At 46.9% G+C, this 19,512-nt stretch overlaps 1 pseudogene across 1 annotated transcript; it reads right to left on the bottom strand.

The window, feature by feature from the left end:
* Nucleotides 1–2,018: 2,018 nt before the first annotated feature.
* LOC147359918 (olfactory receptor 4P4-like) lies at nucleotides 2,019–19,327 on the bottom strand (annotated as a pseudogene). The gene is made up of 3 exons (XR_015141333.1): nucleotides 15,784–19,327; nucleotides 14,765–14,941; nucleotides 2,019–5,762 (listed from the first exon to the last, which is right to left on the bottom strand). The product of XR_015141333.1 is annotated as an olfactory receptor 4P4-like (transcript).
* Between the last annotated feature and the right edge of the window lie 185 nt (nucleotides 19,328–19,512).

Genomic DNA, 19,512 nt, shown 5'->3' with positions numbered 1-19,512 from the left:
ACTATGATCAAAGTTAGTGAGGTGATGGAACTCCAGAGGAGCTATTTCAACTCCTGAAAGATGATGCTGTGAAAGTGCTGCACTGAATATGCCAGCAAATTTGGAAAACTCAGCAGTGGCCACAGGACTGGAAAAGGTCAGTTTTCATTCCAATCCCAAAGAAAGCAATGCCAAAGAATGCTCAAACTACCGCACAATTGCACTCATCTCACATGCTAGTAAAGTAATGCTCAAAATTCTCCAAGCCAGGCTTCAGCAATACACGAACCGTGAACTTCCAGATGTTCAAGCTGGTTTTAGAAAAGGCACAGGAACCAGAGATCAAATTGCCAACATCTGCTGGATCATGGAAAAAGCAAGAGAGTTCCAGAAAAACATCTATTTCTGCTTTATTGACTATGCCAAAGCCTTTGACTGCATGGATCACAATAAACTGTATAAAATTCTGAAAGAGATGGGAATACCAGAACCCCTGACCTGCCTCTTGAGAAATCTGTATGCAGGTCAGGAAGCAACAGTTAGAACTGGACATGGAAAAACAGACTGGTTCCAAATAGGAAAAGGAGTACATCAAGGCTGTATATTGTCACCGTGCTTATTTAATTTCTATGCAGAGTACATCATGAGAAATGCTGGACTGGGAGAAACACAAGCTGGAATCAAGATTGCCAGGATAATATCAGTAACCTCAGAAATGCAGATGACACCACCCTTATGGCAGAAAGTGAAGAGGAACTAAAAAGCCTCTTGATGAAAGTGAAAGTGGAGAGTGAAAAAGTTGGCTTAAAGCTCGACATGCAGAAAACGAAGATCACAGCATCTGCACCCATCACTTCATGGGAAATAGATGGGGAAATAGTGGAAACAGTATCAGACTTTATTTTGGGGGGCTCCAAAATCACTGCAGATGGTGACTGCAGCCATGAAATTAAAAGACGCTTACTCCTTGGAAGAAAAGTTATGAACAACCTAGATAGCATATTCAAAAGCAGAGACATTACTTTGCCAACAAAGGTCCGTCTAGTCAAGGCTATGGTTTTTCCTGTAGTCATGTTTGGATGTGAGAGTTGGACCATGAAGAAGGCTGAGCACCGAAGAATTGATGCTTTTGAACTGTGGTGTTGGAGAAGACTCCTGAGAGTCCCTTGGACTGCAAGGAGATCCAACCAGTCCATTCTGAAGGAGATCAGCCCTGGGATTTCTTTGGAAGGAATGATGCTAAAGCTGAAACTCCAGTACTTTGGCCACCTCATGCAAAGAGTTGACTCTTTGGAAAAGACTCCGATGCTGGGAGGGATTGGGGGCAAGAGGAGAAGGGGACGACAGAGGATGAGATGGCTGGATGGCATGACTGACTCGATGGACATGAGTCTAAGTGAAGTCCAGGAGTTGGTGATGGACAGGGAGGCCTGGCGTGCTGCGATTCATGGGGTCACGAAGAGTCGGACAGGACTGAGCAACTGAACTGAACTGAACCGACATAACATAAGAAATCCCCACGCAATAGGAATTAAAATCAGTATATGAGTTTTCTCATACAGTTTGATTTACTAGCGAAAAGCAACCACCACCCCACAACCTGAACTGTTCATGAATCCAGACTGAATGAGGCAGGCAGAATAATGTCTTATTTTAAGCCTCATTCCGAGAGAGAGAGATTTGTATGAATGATGTCTCTGTGAAATGAAGCAATATATTCTGGCCTCTTTATTTCCTAGTACTTGTACTTATTAACAAGAGAGATAAGAATGGCATATATTGTAAGCATCTTTTTAAAAAATTCCTCACCCAAAATATCTGGTATTAAACTCTGTAGTTCGTGGCTGAAGGTCATGGATTATGGTTTATGCTTAATTTACACATGAAGGCAGAACTGAGGTCTCTATGGAAGGCTATTAAACACTATAAGCAAACACAGAGATGGGGATATTGAAAAATATCAGTTATTACCAGATATTCGCAACTATCTGGGAAGATGAATGGATGATCTTTATGAAAATGTAACTCCAAACAACTGATCCACTTGAGGAGATAATTCAATTGGGAAAATAAGTAAGATTTGGTTAATTTACATTATTTACTACATATTCATTCAGTTACTTTGATAACTTTTGCCTCCTTAAGATTATTATTTACAATTCTGAAACACCATTCTTTTTTGACATGTAAATATGAAGCAAAATATGAAAATAATATTTGCAAAGTATCTTGCAAGTACAAAAATAAGACACATACATATTCAGTTCAGTTCAGTCCCTCAGTCGTGTCTGACTCTTTGAGACCCCATGTACTGCAGCAAACCAGGCCTCCCTGTCCATCACCAACTCCCGGAGTCCACCCAAACCCATGTCCATTGAGTCAGTGATGCCATCCAGCCATCTCATCCTCTGTTGTCCCCTTCTCCTCCTCCCCTCAACCTTTCCAAGCATCAGGGTCTTTTCAAATGCGTCAGCTCTTCTCATCAGGTGGCCAAAGTGTTGGAGTTTTAGCTTCAACATCAGTCCTTCCAATGAACACCCAGGACTGATCTCCTTTGGGATGGACTGGTTGGATCTCCTTGTAGTCCAAGGGACATTCAAGAGTCTTCTCCAACACCACAGTTCAAATGCATCAATTCTTCGGCCCTCAGCTTTCTTTACAGTCCAACTCTCACATCCATACATGACTGCTGGAAAAACTATAGCTTTGACTAGACAGATCTTTGTTGCTAGTAAAGTAATGCTCAAAATTCCCCAAGCCAGGCTTCAGCAATACGTGCACCATGAACTTCCAGATGTTCAAGCTGGTTTTAGAAAAGGCAGAGGAACCAGAAATCAAATTGCCAACATCTGCTGGATCATCGAAAAAGCAAGAGAGTTCCAGAAAAACGTCTATTTCTGCTTTCTTGACTATGCCATAGCCTTTGACTGTGTGGATCACAATAAACTGTGGAAAATTCTGAAGGAGACACACACATAATATAGCCAAATATTAATATGGCCTATCTTTGTGTGGAGAACAGTTAACAACATTTTTATGACATATTAATAATATGATTCTTTAAAATTCATAATCTTTCCTATTAATTCTAAAAAATATTACATTATTTGAGAGAGAAACATTAGAAAATATCCTATTACCTAAAATAAATCTATAGTATTAAATATAGTTTAACTCATTATATAGAATACAAATCTATACTATCAATAGTTACATTTTATATCCAAAACTATGCACATTTTCATAAGAAAATGCAGCAATCTTAAAAATGTATTTCAAACAAAATGTATACTTTGCACTAGAAAATCATGAAAATCCTATAGGTATGGATGTATACACATTAGACTTCCCTGGTAGCTCACCTGGTGAAGAATCCATCTGCAATGCAGGAGACCTCTGGTTGATTCCTGGGTCAGGAAAATCCCCTGGAGAAGAGATAGGCTACCCACTCCAGTATACTTGGGCTTCCCTGATGGCTCAGTTGGTAAAGAGTCTGCCTGCAGTATGGGAGACCTGGGTTCAGTCCCTGGCTTGGGAAGATCCCCTGGAGGAGAACATGGCAACCCACTCTGATATTTGTGCCTGGAGAATCCCCATGGACAGAGAAGCCTGGTGGGCTACAGTCCATGTGGCCACAGAGTCAGAAACACCTAAGCACAGCAGCAGAATATATATATATTCCCATCACTGAGTCTGATCTATATTTTGTCAAATATTATTTTAGGATTATTCTACACTTGAAATTAGAAACGAAGTGAAAGTCTTTTACTTTGAAATAAATCATCTATTTTGAGGAACTAAAGGATTTATATTTTCTTCTTTTTTGTAGCAAAGTCAGTTGTAGTTTATATATTCCTTGATCATGTATACTTAATGTGAAACCCAGTTAAAATAGCAAGAGTTTGTGTGTATGTATATATATATATATATATATATATATATATATATATATATACACACACACATATATTTTCCCCAATACTTACAATGTTACTGCACAAACAGATCACACAGTGACTTGCTTTTCAGACTGTAAGACTTGCCATGTAGACTATAAGGCTGGACTTTACACTATGTTGTATTTAGATCTATATATTCTTTTCACTTAAGTAAAATAATCGCAGTTCACAAATACACACAAAAAGATCTCTAGGTATTTGATTAAAAGAAATCTAGAGTTGTAGGATAGGAGGCTAGGTATATAGTTCTGAAAGGAGTTTGCAGTATGTGATTGTTCTTATTTTCCTATAACTGCCTTTTTGTTTTTGTTTAGTCGCTGAATCATGTCCAGCTGTTTTGCATCCCCATGGGCTGTAGCCCACCAGATTCCTCTCTCCATGGGATTTCCCAGGCAAAAACACTGGAGTGGGTAGCCATTTCCTTCTCCAGAGGATCTTCCTGGCCCAAGGATTGAACCTGTGTCTCCTGCATTAGCAGGTGGATTCTTCAACTGTCTTTTACCTTTTAACATATTATTACCTTTTATACCTTGAGGCCAACTATTTTGAGAGCGAAGTCTCCCCCAGGTTTAGCCTTCAATACAGGCAGGATCACTCTCCCTCCAGATTTTTCAGTGTGTTTTTACTCTGTAAAAAGTTTTCTTTTCTTTTTTTTTTTTTTTTAAACAAAGGGGATTATTAGTGAAAAGTGAAATCAAGGAAAACACATTGAGAGGAAAATAAAGAAGGAACCACCGAAGGCAAGCTGCTGTTGGAGGCTTGGCTTTTACACATTCTGACTGATTTTCCCATTAGCAGGAGAGAATCAGCAACAGAGGGAGTGATGAGAAGACAGTCACTGGCGTCAGACGAATGACCTTCAGATCATTAAGTTCCCTTCCCAGAACCTTTTATTGCACCAAACTCTTCTTATGGAATTTTTCATCTCCATGTTTCTAAGTGTGTAGATAAGCGGGTTGAGCATGGGGACAATAATTGTGTAGAAGAGCGTAAACACTTTATCTTCTGGTAATGTTGTGGCAGGTCTAATGTAAACAAAGATGACAGGTGTGAAAAAGAGGATCACGGACTGTGATGTGGGAACTACAGGTGGAAAGTGCTTTATGGTGGCTTTCTGCAGAATATGTGCACACATTATACAGAATCAAAGTGTAGGAGGCCATCAAAACCACAAAGAGCACCAGTCCCATCAAGCCAGAACTGGCAATGACAAAAAAGCCAATTTTGTGAGTATCAGTGCAGGCTAGTTTCAACAAAAGATATGCATCACGGAAATAGTGATCTATTTCACTGGGGCCACAGAAAGGTCAAACAATCGCAAGAAGAAAGAGACCAAGAGAATGAAGAAGTCCCCCTGCACACGACGCTATGAGAATTGAGTGACGTTTTTGCCTGTTCATGGTGATGGCGTCGTGGAGAGGTTTGCTGACGGCCACATAGCAGTCACAGGCCATCCCTGTGAGGGTGAAGACCTCAATCCCCCCTCAAAGAAGTGGGTGGTGAAAAGCTGTGTCATGCAGTTTTTATAGGAAATGGCCTTTTTCTCCATCAGTAAGTCAGTCATGAGTTTGGGTGTCACAGTGGAGGTGTAGAAGAGGTCTGAGAGTGCAAGGCAGTTAAGGAAGAAGTACATGGGCTGGGTGATTAGCTGACTGCATGTAATAGAAATCACAATGATCAAATTCCCCAACCAAATAGCCAGGTAACAGAATAAGAAAAATAAAAAGCAGAGGATCTGGACTTTCTTGTCCATAGAAAGTTCTAAGAGGATAAATTCAGTAACATTATTTCTATCTTCCATGATCTGATGTTCAAGAAAGTGATCTGAAATGACAAAACCAATGAAACGAATCATTGATGAGAAAATGGAAACCTAATATCTACTTTAAATGGCACCAATGCCTTTTAAAGACAAGTTATTTTGAGACCCACTGAAATCATTTTCATTTAATACGAGTCTTTGACTATCTAGTACTAATATTCTTCTATGAGCTAAGAATACAGTGATAAATTAGACAAAGTTCCAGTTTTTATATAATTTAAATTATTTTGTGAGGAAGCAAGGAATTATATTTATCAAGAATTTTAAAAAAAGAGATAATCTTAATAGTGTTAAGTAGGGTGACATATAATGTGCCAATTTAGGATGTAAAATAGAGGTAACTATAGAATTTGCTTGATTAAGTGGTTTCTAATGAAATCACAAAATTGGTGTAGGGTGTGTGGGTGGGTTTTGCAGTGCTGGCACAGAGTCAATGTTAAATAAATATCAATTAAATAAAAATCTGGAAAGTGAACAATGTGCTATAATTTTGAAGGAATAATACAATAAATAATCATCCTTTAGTCAGGTAATTCATGATAAAACTGAAGAACAAATCATTTTTATGAGTGGACTCATTTTTGACTTTTTGACTTTTAAGTTAGTTAAGTTGCTCAGTAGTATCTGATTCTTTGCGACCCCGTGGACTGTAGACCACCAGGCTCCTCCATCCATGGGATTCTCCGGGCAAGAATACTGGAGTGGGTTGCCATTTCCTTCTCCAGGGGATCTTTCTGACTCAGGGATCAAACCCAGGTCTTCTGCATTGCAGGCAGATGCTTTAACCTCTGAGCCACCAGGGAAGCCCTTTTGACTTTTAAGAGGAAATAATTCCTTCATGTGAAATACTCCATGAAACTTTCATATTTCTTAAACAATATTTGAAGCATCTCTAGGTTAATATATTGACAACTATGCTTTTCCTGTTTGTCTATATTTCTCTTGCAAGATTATTTCCTCTTTCAAAATAAATTAACATTCAGAAGTTATTTGAGTTCCATCTTATCAGACTGTAATTATAGTTGCCTAGTTTGGAAATAATATACTGAGAAATGGGCTCCACTAATTCCAAATTAGTTCCCCTAAACACAATGCAATAAACAAGATGGAGCACTTCTTCCCGTAATTTCTTAGAGAATTCACCCACACAGTCTGCATGTGGAGTAGAGTTCCCTTTGGTCCACATCTTCTCTAGCATTTGTTATTGATAGACTTTGCAATGAGGACCATTCGGATTCGAGGAAGTGGTCCCTCCTTGTAATTTGCAGTTGAGTCGCTGCAATCATTAGTGTTATGGAGCAAGATGAACTTTTGGAAATGCAGATGCAATTCTATCACCTCCCTGCCACAACTGCTCTTGGATTTTCCCATCATATTGAATATATGATCACATCCCTTCATTGCTTGTTCCCGAAGTTTGTCTCTGATGCCTTTTCACTGGAATGCCCTCTGCACTCTGGCTTCCATCCCATAGGGCATTTTTCATTTCTAGAATGTCCTAAGTTTCCCTGGTCACATAGCCTTCCAAGATGCTATTTTCCCTGCGTGAAATTCTTCCTGCATCTTAACCCTGGTTTACGTAGGTTCAACCTACGGATCTCAAACCAATTGTTACTCTGAAAAGCCTTTCCTGACACCCAGGTTTTGGTGAGGGAAGAGGTCCCACTATAAGTTTGCAAAGGATCTGGCTGTGATGTATCATTAAATTCCTCTCAGTGAAAGCAGGAACTCTGTGTCTTCTTCTCTCCACATTCTATTTCCAGAAATTTATTACACGCCTCCTAGCTCATCGTAGGTGCTCAGTATTTACTTAGTGTGTGAAAGACAGAAAAGATCTTGGAGGCCTCAAGGTGTCACTTGGCTCGGCACTTTTGATCTCCTTGTATATTTGGCGATTGAATTCTTTCTTTCCTGGGTTGATGTGTACACTATAATCAAGGCAAAATATAAGGCATTAATACATATCCATAAATATAGTTTCTTGCTTTCAAGGAACTCGTACCGCAGATTTCTACAAGTTAGGGCTTTTCAAAAGCTCTAGAACGTTCAGTGAACGTTCAGTATGATTCATTTTCACTTCAAAGAAAAATCGTTTGACTTCCATAGCAAAGGTGGAGACCTTCCAACGTTGAGTCCAATACTTATACCTTGACCATTTCAGGCAAGTCTTGTGGTTCCTTCTGGAGGTGTGTGGCTCTTGCAGAAATGTGAAGATTTTCCAATGTCCTCAGACTTTGCTGTCATTTGCAATCATCAGGAAAGCTTCCAGGTCTCCCACCACACACAGTCAGTAGCCAACGGAGTGCATTCCAGGAATATGCGTTGTTAACCAGCATCACCGTTGATACTGTTGCTGCACACTCAATGCAGTGGGCAGGGCCAGGATTGTCCTCTGGGTCTCATGTGGAATGGAGAGAAGGGCTACCCCCACCCCCACAGAGCCCAACACCCCCACCCGCTGTTCACAGCCTTGTGACTAGAAACGGTCCCCAAAACAAGAATCAGACAAACCAGAGAAGCCCAATGATAGTCCTTGAGATGAAGGAACTAAGCAGCTGGTTGAGAAGGCACCAAGGGGAAAGGTTGCTCTTCTTGTCTGCCACTCTACTCCTTTCTTCCTGGACGCCTTAGGGGTTCGTCATGGAGATTTGAAATAAAGTGCACAAAAGTCATATGTGTTGAATCAAGATTTTGCATTTAACCATCTCTCAAAAAGGAAGAGAGCTTCACCTGCACATGTTTCTTTCAAAAACGTCAACTGCTTTTCAATTCTGGGGTTTCTCTCTTGCCTTGTTCAAGTAGCCTTAAGAGTAAAAATCGACGAAAACTACATAAAGATTCAAAGATACCAACAAAGGACACCTTCTGTTTCTGAAATCATCTTTCCATTTAGTAGAACACGAGCTCTATTCTTTGTATTTGGCCTAGGGAATTAGCAATGTCCTTGTTCAGATGGCAAGGCATCCGCCCGCAGGAGATTGGGGTTTGGTCCCTGGGTCGGGAATATCACCCCCCCCGCCCCGCCCCGGAGAAGGAAATGGCAACCCACTCCAGTATTCTCGCCTGGGAAATGCCACGGACAGAGGAGCCTGATGGGCCACAGTCCATGGGTCATATCAAAGTTGGGCTCAACCCAGCAACTAGGAACAGAAGTATTTCCAAAGACCACACTCAAGTGTGTGTGTGTGTGTGTGTGTGTATCTCCTCTTGCCGTCTTGGAGTCTGTCTCGGAATCTTCATGTATTTCTGCCTCTGTATCTCCTGACAGCCGGCCGCCGGCCCGTTCGTCTGGCCCTGGCCTCTGCCAGGTGCTCTGGCTCTGGCTGAGGAGCTTGCGCAGGCCAGCTGTCTCCCTTGGTGTGGGTGCGTGCGAGTGTCTGTCTGTGTGCCTGCCTGTGGCTCGTCTACTCTCTCAGGAAGGTCGAGTGCTTGGCGGGCGGCGTGGGGGCAAAAGGGGGCCTCGGTAGTGCGAACGGGCGGGGCTGAGGCGCTCTGGTCGACCGTGCCTCCGTGGCTTCCGGTGGGTTTGGGCACCAGGCAGGTGCCCGGGAAGTTGGGCACTCAAGTTTCGCTGCGCCTAGGCCCGCAGGATGTTCAAAGGTCCCTGGGCCGCGGGGGTTGGGAACCGGGGGGCCCCGAAGACCGACACCTCCAGGGCCCCGCGGGCCTGAGCAGCGAATGGGATCGGGGGTGGCCCCGCTCAGCCAGCGCGGCCGGGTCTGGAGTGGCCGGGGGTGGGAGGGCGCCGAGACCTCCGCACCCCTCAGCCCACACCCCAGGTCCCGCGCGCACGCACGCATGCCCTCCCGGTCACTGGGTGGTCCTGGAAGCCCTTCGGGCCCCCGGGCCCGGGCAGACGCTTGCTGGTCTGGTGTTGGCAGTGTTCGGGGGGCGGGCCGGCGTCAGCAGGCTGGAGTCAGGTCGGGGGTCATGCGGCTCAAATACAGCACGCCCCCCGACGAGAGGTGCGGCCCGTTGGCCCGACCTGCAGGTCAGAGCGAAAGGGAGGCGAAGTGCAAGGCTCTTAGGGCGCCCGGCGCCAACCGCTTCAGTCTCCGGACATATCAGCCTGAAGGCGCTAGATCTTGTCTGCTCTCAGAAGTTAAGCAGGGTCGGGCCTGGTTAGTATCTTGGATGGGAGACCACCTGGGAATCCCGGGTGCTCGAGGCTTTTTGCCTGCCAGAAGAGGTCCTTTAGCCCCACCCCCTCCCACCTCCCGCGTCCCAATTCTTGGATCCCCCCCGCAGCCCCAGCCCCTCCCAGGGCAGGGGGAGTGGGTGGCCCGGGCCCCAGCTCCCGCTGCAGACCTGGGTTGCCTCCACGTTGCCCGCGAGCCCCTCCGCATTCGCATTCGACTTCCAGGACACCAGAGGACAGGCAGTCCCTTCTCCATCTGGGGCTCCTTTGGCTTGCCTCAGGCAATCCCGGGGCTTGCACCGACTCCAGCCAGAGCCCCATCCCCCACCCCACCCCCTGCCTAGCAGGCGATCACGCACGCGCACGCACAGATAGATGTGCCCAAACGGGGCATCTATCTTGTTCACTTATACTGTGGGTGGATCTATGCCTGGGAGTCGGACTGCTGAACCATACGCTACTTCCACTTTTAGTTCCTTCGAGAACCTCCATATTCTTGTCCATACCGGCTCCACCAACTCCCATTCCTACTCACCATGGAGGAGAGTTCCCTTTGCTCCACATCTTCTCCAGCATTTGTTATTGACAGACATTGCAGTGAGGCCCAATCGGACTCATGTGAAGTCTTCCCTCCTTGGAGTTTGGAGTTGAGTCTCTCCAGTCATTAGTGATGTGGAACAAGATGACCTTTTGGAAGTGCAGATGCAATTCTGTCACCTCCCTGCTCCAACGGCTCTTGTATTTTCCCATCATATTGAAGATATGACCACTTCCCTTCAGGCTTGCTCCTCACGTTCTTCTCTGATGTCTTTTGCCTGGAATGCCCTCTGCACTCTTTGGCTTCCATCCCATAGGGCATTTTTCATTTCTTGAATGTCCTAAGTTTCCCTGGTCACATAGCCTTCCAAGATGCTATTTTCCCTGCCTGAAATTCTTCCTGCATCTCAACCCTGGTTTACCTAGGTTCACCCTATGGACCTCAATGCAATGGTTCCTCTGAAAAGCCTTCCCTGACACCCAGGTTTTGGTGAAGGAAGAGGCCCCTCTATAATCTCACAGGATCTGCCTGTGATGTATCATTAGAGTCGTCTCAGTGAAAGCAGGAACTCTGTGTCTTCTTCTCTCCACATTCTATTTCCAGAAACTTATTACTTGCCTCCTAGCTCTTCGTAGGTGCTCAGTATTTACATAGTGTGTGAAAGATAGAAAAGCTCTGGGAAGCCTCAAGGTGTCTCTTTTGATCTCTTTGTATATTTGTCGATTCAATTCTTTGCTTTCCTGGGTTGATGTGTACACTATATTTGAGGCACAATCTACGGCATTAAGACACATCCATAAATATAGGTTCTTGCTTTCAAGGAACTCGTACAGCAGATTTCTACAAGTTAGGGCTTTTCAAATGCTCTAGAAGAATGTGAACGTTCAGTAGGCTCCATTTTCATTTCAAAGAAAGATCGTTTGACTTCCATAGCAAAGGTGGAGACCTTCCAACGTTGAGTCCAATACTTATACCTTGACCATTTCAGGCAAGTCTTGTGGTTCCTTCTGGAGGTGTGTGGCTCTTGCAGAAATGTGAAGGTCTTCCATCGTCCTCAGACTTTGGTGTCATTTGCAATCATCAAGACAGCTTCCAGGTGTAGGTTCCAGACCACCACCACACACAGTCAGTAGCCAACGGAGTGGATTCCAGGAATATGCGTTGTTAACCAGCATCACCGTTGATACTGTTGCTGCACACTCAATGCAGTGGGCAGGGCCTGGATTATCCACTGGGTCTCATGTGGAATGGAGAGAAGGGTTTCCCACACACACACACACCACCCCCTCTGTTGACAGCCTTGTGACTAGAAACGGTCCCGAAACAAGAATCAGACAAACCAGAGAAGCCCAGATGGTAGTCCTTGAGATGAAGGAACTAAGCAGCTGGTTGAGATGGCTCCAAGGGGAAAGGCTGCTCTTTCTGTCTGCCCCTCTAGTCCTTTCTTCCTGGATGCCTTAGGGGTTCATCATGGAGATTTGAAATAAAGTTCACAAAAGTCTTATGTGTTGAATCAAGATTTTGCATTTAACCACCTCTCAAAAAGGAAGAGAGCTTCGCCTGCACATGTTTCTTTCAAAAATGCCAGTTGCTTTTCAATTCTGGGGTTTCTCTCTTGCCTTGTTCCAGTAGCCTTAATAGTAAAAATCAACAAAAACCACATAAAGATTGACAGATACCAACAAAGGACAGCTTCTGTTTCTGAAATCATCTTTCCATTTAGTAGAACACGAGCTCTATTCTTTGTATTTTGCCTAGGGAATTAGCAATGTCCTGGTTCAGATGGCAAGGCATCCACGCGCAGGAGACTCGGGTTTGATCCCTGGGTTGGGAAGATCCCCTGGAGAAGGAAATGCCAACCCACTCCAGTATTCTCGCCTGGGAAATGCCACGGACAGAGGAGCCTGATGGGCCGCAGTCCATGGGTCCTATCAAAGTTGGGCTCAACCCAGCAACTAGGAACAGAAGTATTTCCAAAGACCACACTCAAGTGTGTGTGTGTGTGTGTGTGTGTGTGTGTGTGTGTGCGCTTGTGTATCTCCTCTCGCCGTCTTGGAGTCTGTCTCGGAATCTTCATGTATTTCTGCCTCTGTATCTTCTGACAGCCGGCCGCCGGCCCGTTCGTCTGGCCCCGGCCTCTGCCAGGTGCTCTGGCTCTGGCTGAGGAGCTTGCGCAGGCCAGCTGTCTCCCTTGGCATGGGTGCGTGCGAGTGTCTGTGTGTCTGTCTGTGCGCCTGCCTGTGGCTCATCTGCTCTCTCAGGAAGGTCGAGTGCTTGGCGGGCGGCGTGGGGGCAAAGGGGGGCCTCGGTAGTGCGAAGGGGCGGGGCTGACGCGCTCCAGTGGACTGCGCCTCCATGGCTCCAGGTGTGTTTCAGCACCAGGCAGGTGCCCAGCAAGATGGGCGCTCAAGATTCATTGCGCATAGTCCCGAAGGAGGTTTAGAGTCCAGCGGGCCGCGGGAGTCAGGTCACGGCAGGTCCCGAAGATCGACACCTCTAGGGCGGCGTGGCCCTGATCAGAGAAACGGATTGGGGGCAGGCCCTGCTCAGCGAACGCAGCCGGGCTTGGAGTGGCTGGGGGTGGGAATGGGCCAAGACCTCCGCACCCCTCAGCCTACCCCCCAGGCCCCACGCGCAAACACGCCCACCCTCCCCGTCACTGGGATGTCCTGGAAGCCCTTCGGGCCCCCGGGCCTGGCCTGGCGATTCCTGGTCTGGTTTTGGCGGTGTTTGGTGGCGGGCTGGCGTCAGCAGGCTGGTGTCCTTTCGCAGGCAGTGCACCTCAAGTACAGCACGCCCCCCAAGGAGAGGTGCGGCCTGTTGGCCTGACCTGCAGATCAGAGTGAAAGGGTGGCGACGAGCAAGGCTCTTAGGGCGCCCCACAGCAACCGCCTCTGTCTGGCTGTCGCAGTTTCCGCGGGGTGGCATGTGTTTTCCTCTTTATAACCCGTGCTTGCTGCTCTTACAGTTTAACTTAGAAGCAGCCCTTATTTTCTGCATTTCTAGTTGTCACCGTTCACTGGGGCTTTCCATGTGGTGCTTGGGATAAAGATCCTGCCTGCCCGTGCATCAGATAACAAGCGATGTGGGTTCGATCCGTGGGTCGAGAAGATGCCCTGGAGGAGGGCGTGGCCACCCACTCCAGTATTCTCGCCTGGAGAATCCCATGGACAGAGGAGCTAGTGGGCTACAGTCCCTGGGGTCGCAAAGTCAGACACGACTGAAGCAGGTTAGCACACACTCAGGTTTTAGTTCAGCCACTCAGGTGTGTCCGACTCTTTGCCACTCCGCGGACTGCAGCACTCCAGGCTTTCCTGTCCTTCAGTATCTCCTGGAATTTGCTCCAACTCATGTCCATTGAATCATCATGCCATAGAACCATCTCATTCCGGTGGCATCCACCAGAGAGGTGGCTGGGGTTTGGCAAAGTGCCTGGTCTTGCTGCGTGGGTGTGAACCTGCCCTCACCACTCCCTGACCGTGTGACCGTCACCGTGTCCTCCTCTGTAAATTTGGAGGGGGCAACACCTGCTTGGGAAGGGGCACACACAGCATCTTGTATATAATCAATGCACCATCCATCGCAGCATTGTATATATTAATAACAGGGATCACATTTAATAACCTGCTCCTTTTTCTCTCTTGTCACTTAACTGTGCTCCAGATCACATCTGCTTTACTTACCCCCGTAAATCCCACACCCAGCACAAACAAGACTCAACAAATTTGTGGCTGAAGAGGCAGGAACATACCCTGTCTTCAAGGAGATGAAGCCAAGCGAGATGAGGGCCTAATGATAACCCTGTGTGATGAGGGGACCTCAGGAGGACCTGCATGGCTGTGGGGTGGGGTAGGGGCATGGGCAGATGAGCTCCTGGATGGGGAGGTGGCAGGAAGGAGGGCGGGCTGTTCCTTGTGGGGTGTCCACAGATTGTACTTCACCCCTCACTGATGAGCACTTAGGCAGTTTCCAAACACATGTCACTGTTAGGAGGAAACAATCATTGCCTAGCTCCTACTCAATTGATTTCGTACAATATGTTTCTAGCATTGGAGTACAATCATCTGCTTTATTCATTCCATGCTCCGTCCATCCACCCATCCAGCCAGCCATCTGTTCATCCAACCATCCACTCACTAATCAATCCATCCATCCACTCATTAACTCATCTGATCATCTCAGACCCATTGAGAAGACAGACGCCTCTTCCACTCCTGCTCCTAGGAGGACCCCCAGAGTGAGTGACTGGAGCCTTGTGGGGACAACAGGGGAGACACAGAAGGGAGATGCCTGCAGGCCCTCCTCCCTCTGAAAGGTGAAGCACCCACCTGGTCCTAATGCCTCCTTGTTGGGGTCTTCAGGCCGGCCCTTTTCCTTCTTGCGAAACAAGAGGCTGATGGAGGACTTAATTGATGCCCTTTTTCTTTGGGGCTTTGTGCAGCGAGTCCTGCCTGCTGGTGCCGCTGCTGGGGTTGTTCCCGGGGCTGTCCTGAGAGCCTGTCGAGCTTTAGGGAGAGAAAAGGACCTTTAACTGGCACCCTTGTACAAACACACACCCCTCCACAAGATCTACTGATAGAAATGGGCACCCAGCAACACCCGCACCTCAACCTCGAAGCAGACAGTGGAGTCTCCTTCACCAAACACACTCCACACAAGCAATGCAGGCTCCGAGACACAGAGAACCACCCCAGGAAGTTGAGATTCTCTGCCTCAAGCTCTCCCCCGAGGAGGGCTGGACTCCAGGCCAGCTGGTGCAGAGGGCACTCCGACCCTCCATCAGGGTCGCTGCTCAGCAGGTGAAAACGCTCAAGCAGAAGGCAAGCTCCCCTGCTCTGGGCAGTTCCCCCCACCTCCTGCAGCGTGACTGTCCCCGGCCATGGCAGGAGAGCGACGGTCACCGTGCAGGTCTGCTGGCCAAGTGACCACATGTGTCCTCCATCGAGTGCTGCCTGGCTCAGGACGGGAGCTTAGGTGGTGGTCTCAATGAGGACAGTGTCAGTCACAGGAGGGGACAGAGTCTCCTGAGAGGAGACCCCTGAGGAAAAGGGAGGGACCCTCAAGAGCGAACCTGAGAGGCACAGGGCCATCACTGTCAGGAACATGCCCCGGGCCGGGCAGACCTCTACCAAGATCAGGAAGAAAGCTCCCACAGGAGTCAATCTGTAGAGAAGGACGTTTTCTAAAATCACTGAGGTCACTGAGCTCTTCTTCCCCAGCACCTGAAGTTCACCACTAAACACAGGCACTAAACCCGAGGGTATTCCTTTAAAATCATCCTTGCAACTCCTTCAAGACAAGAGGCGCAGGGCTCCTGAAACTGATGACGGGCACACAGGCCGCTTACTTGTGGGCGTCCCTGAGGTCCTCATGGGTGGCTGTGTGCAGCGCCCCCGTGTGCAGGCGGCCCAGCCGAAGGGACAGCGGTAAGGCGGGGGTCGAGGTTTCACATTTGATGGTGGTCTTGTCATCTCCTACCTCTTCCCGTATAGCTGGCAGCTGAGGGAGTGAGGTAAGTGTCCAATTGGCTAACAATAGACTGTTTTGAAAATGGCAATCACATAGGCGTTACATTATAACCAGAAACTTATGTGAAAATCTATTAGCTATGCTTTCCCCCAAGTACAAAAAAACCCCCTTGTTCTAGCTTAATGCCATCTTAAAGGACTGTCTTGTTCAAGAGAAGCAGGGCTATGGGGCAGCGAGAGCATCCGATTGAGTGCAGAGACCATGGATGGGAGCCTTCCTGCAGCTGGGCTCTGCCCTCTCTGGAATCCAGCGACCAGATGGCCCTGCCGGGCAGGACAGCAGAGCGACGCCAGCACCGTGGACCCTGCATGGCATGAACTGCCCTGATGAAAGGACTGTGCTCATTGCCAGATGCTGCTCAGAAGCACCACAGCTAGAGTACGAAACCTCTCAGCAAAGCCGTCCAGACCTTTCTGTTTGAAGGAGAAAAAGACACAGCTTGTGCCACCACCCAAGATCATTTGTAATGATGATGCAGGTTACTGGAACCCATGACAACAAGAGAAACACAGAAAAGGTACCTAACCCCTCCACGCGAACACCATGTGCCTGGATCGTATTTCTCGGTAACATACAGACTCGGGGCTACTCACTGAAGTACTTACACGCAGTTCGAGTGTCATTCGCTCACAGTGGTTTCCGTAAAGCACCCCCTGGTCTTCACTAAGAGATGATCTTGTATCACCCTAGTGGGGTGGGAGGTTCAAAAGGGAGGAGATATATGGGTACCTATGGCTGATTCATGTTGAGGTTGGATAGAAAAGAAAATTCTGTAAAGCAATTATCTTTCAACTAAAAAATAAACAAATTAAAAAAAAAAAAAAGAGAGATGATCTCTCCTGGACTCCCAGCGTTTCTGCTGGTCCTGGGTGTGAGGACAGGAAAGACAGTGGTGGCAACAGTGTGGGGAACAGATTAACCCCTCAGGGTCCAGACAGGTCTCACTGACACATCTGGGTGTGTGGTTAAGCCAGGGGAGGTTTTAGGAGACATGCATGGCATGTATTTTTATAAACAATGAGTGTGTTGTTTTAACCAACTAACCTGTGCCTTTTTAGTGGGATTCTGTAAAGAATACTGATCCCGTGCAGTCCCACGGGAGCTTGGTGACAACAAAGTGACAGTGCAAAATACAGCTGAGCTCATTTAACAGCAGCTGGATAAACTGGGCACCCTCTCCTGAGCTCTAACAAGAACCCTCAGACAACAGAAGGCTACAAAGGCTAGAAATTATCCACATGGAACTGAACAGGGATCGATCTCAAATTCAAGTTAAAATAAGCATTTATAAAAATCAGAAAACAGCAACGAACAGAGCAGGGAAGTGACACACCTGGGTTGACTACGGACTCAGTGGAGACAAACACCTGCCTCAAAGTCAGGGACTGTGGCCAGCCCCTTCGCCTGGGCCTTCTCCTGAGGAAGGCCTCTGGGTCCACAGCCTGGCTGCCCTACCCAGGATGGGAGCCACACCACTGGTGCCCACATGGCCAGGATGGGCAGCACCGTGTCCACTTAACAGGAGGGCAAAGCAGGCCACAGAGCAGGCGAATGGCACACCCAGGTCACCAACCCCAGGGGGACAGCACTGGTCTGCTGTGCCCAGGAGAAGGGCTCCTGGGCACTGAGCTGCCTGAACTGGAGCACAGCCACCCCAGTCCTGCGGAAAGGCCCAGGAGTACTCGGTCAGTGGGCTGGGAGCAGGAGAGGGACAAGGAAGGCCAGCCCTTGGGGCACTGGACTCCAACAACAGGGGCTCATCCAAGTGACCCGAGGGGAGAGGCAGCGAGCTCCCTCCTGATGCTCCCTCCATCAGGGATGCCGTGATGGACACGAGAGCCTCTGGAGGAAAGGTGGCTGGACAGCACCATGGTTAAGTGTCCAGGCTCTGATCAGACCAGTCCGCACCGTGCTGCTGGGTGTGAGAGCCTGGGCAGGGTGCCCGGCCTCGCTAAGCCTCAGTGTCTATGTCTGCTGACTGGGGATAGCATCAATCTGGATCTCACCTGGGGCTGAGATGACAGACTCAGAAAGCACGTGCCTGGCACACAGAGTCTCCTGCACACTGCTACCCACCATCATTAAATTGGCTTCCCGCAAATCTAACATCTATGGCTCTGATTCAGTCATTTCTTACATGAAAACACCAAGCGGAAATTCCATGGTGGTCCAGAGGTTAAGACTTGGCACTTTCACTGCCGGGACACTGGTCTGATCCCTGCTTGGGGAACTAAGATCCCATAAGCTGTGCAGCATGGCCAAAAACATAAGTAAAGAACATTTTAAAAATAAGAAATAATACTATGTCTATTATAAACATGCATGAGATGATCAGAAGGCAAACAAGTGGGAGAAAGGCACACTGTTACAACTGTCCCAACGAATGACCTATTTCCAACAGAACCATCAGCACATTTTAAGTGGTGGGTGAGTTTCATCACTTCCATTAAAACGTCAATTATTCACCAGGACATAATCACACAGTGTTCATTCATGTTAAACGATAAGGACTCTTTAATACTTCACAGAGAAACAAAGGCGTGCTACCTTACTAAATAGTTTACCTTTCGACACTGCTTCCTTAAATCACTAGGCTGATAGATGCATGCAAAGAAATGAAGAGAAACCAGATTCATTGCGACTCTGAAGCTAAAATTTCAAGAATCCATAGAGGCAAATACAGTAAAGCAAAAATGATGGCAAACATGTAAGTGACATGAAGATTTACAGAACATATGACTGGAAGCAGAACAGTTTTTTTGACCACAGAAGATAAATAAGCTATTCAAGATTTACTAGAGAAACACTATAAATTATTACTCAGGAAGATACCATTCTATTACAACATCATGATTTATTAAAGCATAGCATTCTGTACAACAAAGGGCCTTAACAGGTGTCTATTCTCAGCCAAATTTCTCTATAAGTTAGTTTCTCTTAATCAAAAACATGTTATATTTTAAATTAGTAATTTAACTGATGAGGAAGTTACCATAATATCTATTTTAACATTGAACAAATCTAACCAGCTCTTGGACATTAATGTAAAATCCTGACATAGAATTTGATTTAAAACTTCTCAGAATAAATTCATTAAAGCAAGTTCCCTGTGATAATATGTAAGAATGAAAGCTAGCATAATAGCAGGTGCAGTCTTTACATTTTATTAACTATAGAAGATACTTTTTTAACGAGTCTAATAGAGACATTAACTGTGCAAAAGCTGATGAGATTTACAGTCTTAAATACAAGCACCAACACAGAAAGGATATTGTGTCAGTTCAGTTCAGTTCAGTTGCTCAGTCGTGTCCGACTCTTTGTGATCCCATGAATCGCAGCACGCCAGGCCCCCCTGTCCATCACCAACACTTGGAGTTCAACCAAACTCATGTCCATCGAGTCGGTGAAGCCATCCAGCTATCTCATCCTCTGTCGTCCCCTTCTCCTCCTGCCCCCAATCCCTCCCAGCATCAGAGTCTTTTCCAGTGAGTCAACTCTTCACTTGAGGTGGCCAAAGTACTGGAGTTTCAGCTTTAGCATCAGTCCT

Source organism: Bos grunniens, chromosome 14 (genome assembly GCF_055505025.1).
Source record: "Bos grunniens cultivar Pamir isolate PY7600 chromosome 14, Bosgru_T2T1.0, whole genome shotgun sequence".
Lineage (NCBI taxonomy): Eukaryota > Metazoa > Chordata > Mammalia > Artiodactyla > Bovidae > Bos > Bos grunniens.
This window is presented reverse-complemented; position numbering and strand designations above follow the sequence as displayed.